Genomic DNA, 6,149 nt, shown 5'->3' on the forward strand with positions numbered 1-6,149 from the left:
TCCTCTCTCTGTGCGATGGCTCCATAATCCGTGAACGCCTCCGTGACCAGCCGGCTCACGTCTGCAGCAAACACCTCCAAGCTCTCCCCCGGAGCACGCACACGAGCCGATAGGCTGGCCCGGAAGCGGTCCATTAATTGTCTCTGTCCAAAAGCTTCCCCCAGTCTCTCTTTAACTGCAGCATAGTCTGATTTAGTCCCATCCCGAAGACTGTCCCACAGCAGAAAAGCTGACTTACTGAGACGAGTCGGGAGAATCCTCACCAGCTCCTCATTGCAGCTGGAGCCGGCTCCCGCCGTCGCGCTAATGGCTACTTCCAACTGCCTCACCCAGCTGAGAAAACTCTGGCTACCGTCGCCGGTGAAGGGAGCGGGTAAGTCCACCTTGACATTCATGCCGTGTGAGTGTCTGTCAAACAGCGCCTTGCCGGGCTTAAAAGGGTCTTCGTCACCACACCAACATGTCCGCAAAATAGCCGGGAAGCTTAGCAGCTAACTATACACGTGCAGCTAACTGAAAAACTCACGAGTCCCGTATAACACTTCCTTCTCTTTTTTTTTTTTCACACAGCGGTTAAAATCCCACCGCTTCCACCAATGTAGCCGAGTGTCCTGGGTTCGCCTATACAATGTACTTATATAATAAAATAATAAACGGGAGACATAAGAGCAGGTTCGGTAGCCACCGCCTCTTTAATGTTATTCTTCACACACCTCCTTCCACAACAACACACACCCTACGTCACAGCCCTATGGCAACTCTGGAGGGATAAAACTGCTCCTCCTTACCTAACACACTCCGGTAACTTGGAACATCCTGAACAGTTTGTTACATTAAACTTTTTATTTTTTATTAATAACTTGTTTGCAGATTATGTAATTGCTACTTAGAATAATTAACTCAAAGTTACTTAAAACTCAGTGGATTAAACATAATTCTGTAGGGCTGTATAAATATTTGATTGATTGAATTGTCTTATTTTGAAAGGACAAATCAATAAATCAAATCAAGAATAAATTAAGAATGAATCAATTGCATTATAGATTCGTATTATTATACTCTGTGTGTGTATGTATATATAAATTATTACATGCACGCGCACGCACACACACAGAGGAAGTGCTTTTATTTTGTAGCATTTGCGTGCACTTCCTCTTCAGGCAGCAGACACGAGGAGAAGAGCGGGAGTCAGGAGACCAATTGACCGGAGTACATTAACCCTCAGCTCTGCACCGTTGAGTTGAATGTAAGTAGTCAACATACAACTTGCTTCAATGTATGTTTCTGAAAGTTCAACGTGTTTTTAAGACGGCCATGGAGAGTAACGTTAGCCATGTAGCAAGCTACCATGCAAAGTCTGGTGATTCTAAAGTGTAGACTGTTAGCTCTTTTAGCATGGCTAAAATCTAACTGGAGCAGTCCATTTATTCAATTGAATGAGCAGCGCTGTCTTCTTGTTCAAGTTTAGCATTAATTTAGAGACTCTTTCCCGCCTTTTTAAGACTCATTTTGAAAACGTGACGCTCTGAAGGACAACTAAACATGATGCTCTGTCAGTGTATGCTTAGGACCCCACTCCCCACGCGTGTTAGCCCGTTAGCTCACTTAGCGTCGTTAGCTTTGGTAGTGCCGCTAAAGTATAACGGTCCATTTATTCAATGAAATGAGCAGTGTGTTATGATCCACTGCCCGGATCATAGTCTGTTTACGTTTTCTAGTCACTTGTGTTTTCAGCACCTCCTTGATTTTATTTGTTTTAGTTGCCATGACGGCAGATTGCACTCACCTGCCTCTGGTTAGTGTTCGGGACGCTCACCTGTTGTCCGGGCACTAATCAGAGGGCTATTTAGTCTATGCCCTGGCCTCACTCGGTCTGGCTTCCTGATTTGCTTTTTGCAACACATGACGACTTTTGTTCCCTGCTCTGTACCTGCTAGCTTCCCCGCTAGGCTCTTTTTACTTGCTAGCTCCCACACTAGCCCCTTTAGTTTTTGCCTTAAGTGCCATTAGCACGTTTTTCTTTGTTCCCGTCTGATTTATTTCTAAACAAATAATTTTTTCCTACCTGCATGCTGTGTCCGAAGTCCGTTGCATCCTGGGAGAAGAAGACCCCGCATCACCATGCGACCCGGTCGTCACACAGTGCCTCTCTTGTCAAAGTTAAGCTCTACTTTAGAGACGTTTTTTTATTTAGACTCCTTTTTTTCTTTTTTACGACTCGTTTTAAAAAAACGTGACGCTTTGAAGAAAAAAAGCATGATGCTCTGAAGAAAAAAGAAAAAAAAAACAAGAAGCTCTGTCATCATATATTGGAATATGGGATCCATTATTTACATTTGTTTTAACTATTAAATGAACGAAAGATATGACTTATTTTTATCTTTGTGGAAAATATTGAACACAGTGTGTTGTCAAGCTTATGAGATGTGATGCAAGTGTAAGCCACTGTGACACTATTCTTATTTTTGTTATTTTTTATAAATGTCTGTAATGGTAATGTCAATGAGGGATTTTTAATCACTGCTATGTTGAAATTGTTGCTAATATTGATACTGTTGTTGATAATATTCATTTTTGTTTCACTACTCATAGATTATTCTGTGTCATGTTTGTGTCCTCTCAATTGCTCTGTTTATTGCTATTCTGAATGTTGCTTGGTCGGTTTTGGAATTGGATTGCATTATTATGGTATTGTTTTGTTGGATTGATTTATAATAAATAAAATAAAAAGCTCCGTCAGTGTGCTTAGTTTAGACCCCAAACCCAGCTGAATAATGAAACTGTCAGTAAAGTTATACCACCAGCATTTGTGAAAACAATGACTGAGGCTGTACTTAGACTTATATTTGTTATTTTGCAGTTATTTTGTTTGACTATTAAGCTAGATAATAAAACAAACATCCATGCCTGTATGTCATGCACTTGCAAATTTAGGTCCATCGGCCAGTATATAAATGTAATAACATCAACATGGTTTTGATAAATTGTAAATACTTTCAAATGTATTTGTGTAAAATGTTACATGTTGAATAGTCTTAACAGGCATCTTACACATTAACTTTGATTTAATCAATGTTGGTGTAATTTCTTGTATCCTTTTAGAATGAGGACTATGACTATGTGATTGGATGGAGGTTTAAATATTATCACAGGTGGTTTGTAAAATATTTTTTTTGTGTGTGTTTTCAGGTTGCTGCAACAAATATGACTTGGCACTGCAAGTTGTGTTCAGCTTCTTTTACCATTATATCATATTTATTTAAACACCGTAGACTGTAGCACAGCCACTTTTCAAAAGTTAGCCCAGTCCCATGCCTCCATGATGATTGCATGTGCACATTTCACACACTTAGTGCACTGAGAACACATCTGTCAATATATCATACTCAAGAACCTAAAAGCAGTGCAAACAAGATTCAGGAACTTGTGACTTTCAAGTGTCCTTTATGCACATTTCAGCAACCTTTTTCTGACAGACTATAGTTTTGTCCTGCCCACCTGTGAAAGAGCTAATGGACCTCTGGCCTGCTCTTCATATGCCATCTGAGGTCATGTGGATCAACTCTTTCATCTGTTTTTATCTTTGTCGGTACCTTGTCACATTGTGTTTAGTGTTACCTTATTTCGTTCATCATTAAAAAAAAAAATGCTGTTACTGTACTGTTCTTTCTTCACTGCAGGTGTATGCAGAGTTCCAACGGATAACAAACCAGAACCTTCCTAACATCTTCTATGTGGAGCTGGATCGCCACACTCCTCGTTTAATGGCCTTATTTAGACCGAAAGCTTCCCAAACTGGAAAGACTGCAGATGCTTTGGCTGACATTTTCAAAGTCCATGATGCACAGGTGAATATACAATTCACAGGTGAAGTATTTGTGTAATGTTGGGAGTTTAATGCTTAAAACTAGCTTTTGAATTCCACAATTGCACCTGATAAGTCAGCAGGTTATTAGTGGATTTATGTGCAGATATCACTGTGGTGGCAAATTGGCCGGGGCTGTTTGGCATTGAGTTTGATTAGTAAACTTGTCACAGTATTTACACTGTTAAACCTTCTTAAAAATGACATGATGTACACACAAGGCATACCACTGTACTCCATGCCCTTCCTGTCTCTCTACGAGAGGAAGTCTCTGGATTTTTCAGGACGTGTGGTAAGTCATAGTAGATATATATCAGGCCTACTGTACTGTAAATTAACCAATTCATATTTTCATGTTATTTATTTATGTATAAGGACAACACACATTAACATTTCGGCAAATGTGCCAGTGTTTCAACAGCGAACCTTTGGCAAGATGTTTAAAGACCTGAGGAGTCAATTTGTGCCCATTAGGGCATTAAAAAAATCAACAATCACTGCTAAGAAATCAAGTGATTAGTATATGATCTCCCTTTAATTTAAAGATGATATGTATGACCCAGACCTGGAGGATGCAGCAGTGGTCCTCCTGACAATCGTCAGTGCCGATACTACGACCCAGTGAGAATCTCTGTCGTCCTAGAGGGTGATGTGGTGGTCGACCTCCACGGGCTTTCTGATGCCTTCCTGGTGATGTTCGGCCTTATCTATGCTTTACATCTCAATTATCCTATGGGACTAACCAACACATTTAAGTTCACACAGAAAATCATACTTGATGACTCTAAACTGTCACCCAAGCTGCAGAGTCTCAAAAATGACCTGATGTCACATGTGTAACTCAAGACCCAAAAAGCAGGTGGATTCAGATGGCTCACTCTGTTAGAGCACAGTCCACAACGACAATGTCATTGACTGATTTGACTGCTGTTCAACTGTTGATGTTAAAGACGCTGCTCTACTCAACTGGTTTTAAGATGAATGGCACAAAGTACACACTGTCTTTGTACTTGTTAGTGGTTAGTGTAATTCATATTTCATTGATGTTAAACTGATATGCACCCTGAAGTTGCTTTAAACCAAATAGCCAAAGGAAGGCTACACACTGCCTTTGTACAGTTTTGGAGTTTTAGCAGTTTTCGTTGTGAAACGAAAGCTAATTGTTTATATGTTGCTGCACTGCAATTGTACAACCAGATGGCCCAAAGTGTGCCGTTGTAATTGTTTCTTTAATTCTCTATTTAATTCTAATAATTTTAATTCTAATAATTTTTTTTATAACTATTGTCTTTCAAATATTGTTTATGCTTGATCTTGTGCTAAAAGACACAGTATATTTCTAAACACCTTCCCGGTAATGTTATATTAACAGTTTCTAAGCTATTTATGACATGAAGATCTTATGTTAATGTTAATTTTAGCTTTTCTGGGTTTGAATATTTTCCATTTGGACTGGAAAAGTTTGTAATGAACATTTGAATGAAATATAGACTTGATGTGTTTTGTTTGTTTGGTTTGTCTTTTAAGTCAAGAGTACTCAATATGTTTATGTTAGAATAATTATGTATAAATTATCACACAACTCTTATGCTTAAAGGCCGTTGCTATAGTTATTATCAATTGTGCTGAAGTTGTACCTTTCTATCTGTGCAAAGGGACAACTTGCAATCCAAGATTGCGAGTCGTCTCGTATCAGTGTTTGTGTCCAGACCCGGCCTGCTGACTGCCAAGAGCGAATATCGAGTGCCTTGACGCAGGCAAAGCAGAGACAGGGCGATATCACAAGTGTCAGCACATTTCTATTTCATGAATAATCATATATTGTGTCTAACTGGGGCTGCTGAAATTACCCCCCTTCCTTCAGAAGCAGCCTCAGTGATGTAACCAGGGACCTCCCGAATAAATAGTGGAGCATGTGGGCTGTGCCTTAGAGCGTAGGTTGGAACTGTGACAAAGTGTACAGCCCAATACATCTCTCCACATTGAGCAAAATTTAACTCTGTCTCTGCTTGATTCCTTGCTTCTTGTCTGTTTAATAGATGTCATCAGTGTTTGAACCTGACAGTATAAGGTAATCAGTTGCCACATACATTTTAAGTTTGGAGGTAAATGGTTTTGAGTTTCAGCAAGTCTTTATTTTTGAGTTATGTCTACCGTAATTTCCGGACTATAAGCCGCTACTTTTTCCCCTCGTTCGGTGCGGCTTATATACGGCCTGTTCTTCTCAGACAATATTTGAGTTTATGAACTCAAAAAATATGTGGCAACTGATTGCCTCACTTTT

General features: G+C 39.7%; 1 long non-coding RNA gene across 1 annotated transcript; it reads left to right on the plus strand.

Moving 5' to 3' along the window:
- Positions 1–1,168: 1,168 nt before the first annotated feature.
- LOC133649729 (uncharacterized) lies at positions 1,169–5,755 on the plus strand. Its single transcript, XR_009826127.1, has 3 exons — positions 1,169–1,246; positions 2,085–3,848; positions 4,411–5,755. It is a non-coding gene; the product is annotated as an uncharacterized LOC133649729 (long non-coding RNA).
- The last annotated feature ends 394 nt before the right edge of the window (positions 5,756–6,149 follow it).

This window comes from Entelurus aequoreus, linkage group LG05, assembly GCF_033978785.1.
Source record: "Entelurus aequoreus isolate RoL-2023_Sb linkage group LG05, RoL_Eaeq_v1.1, whole genome shotgun sequence".
Classification (NCBI taxonomy): domain Eukaryota; kingdom Metazoa; phylum Chordata; class Actinopteri; order Syngnathiformes; family Syngnathidae; genus Entelurus; species Entelurus aequoreus.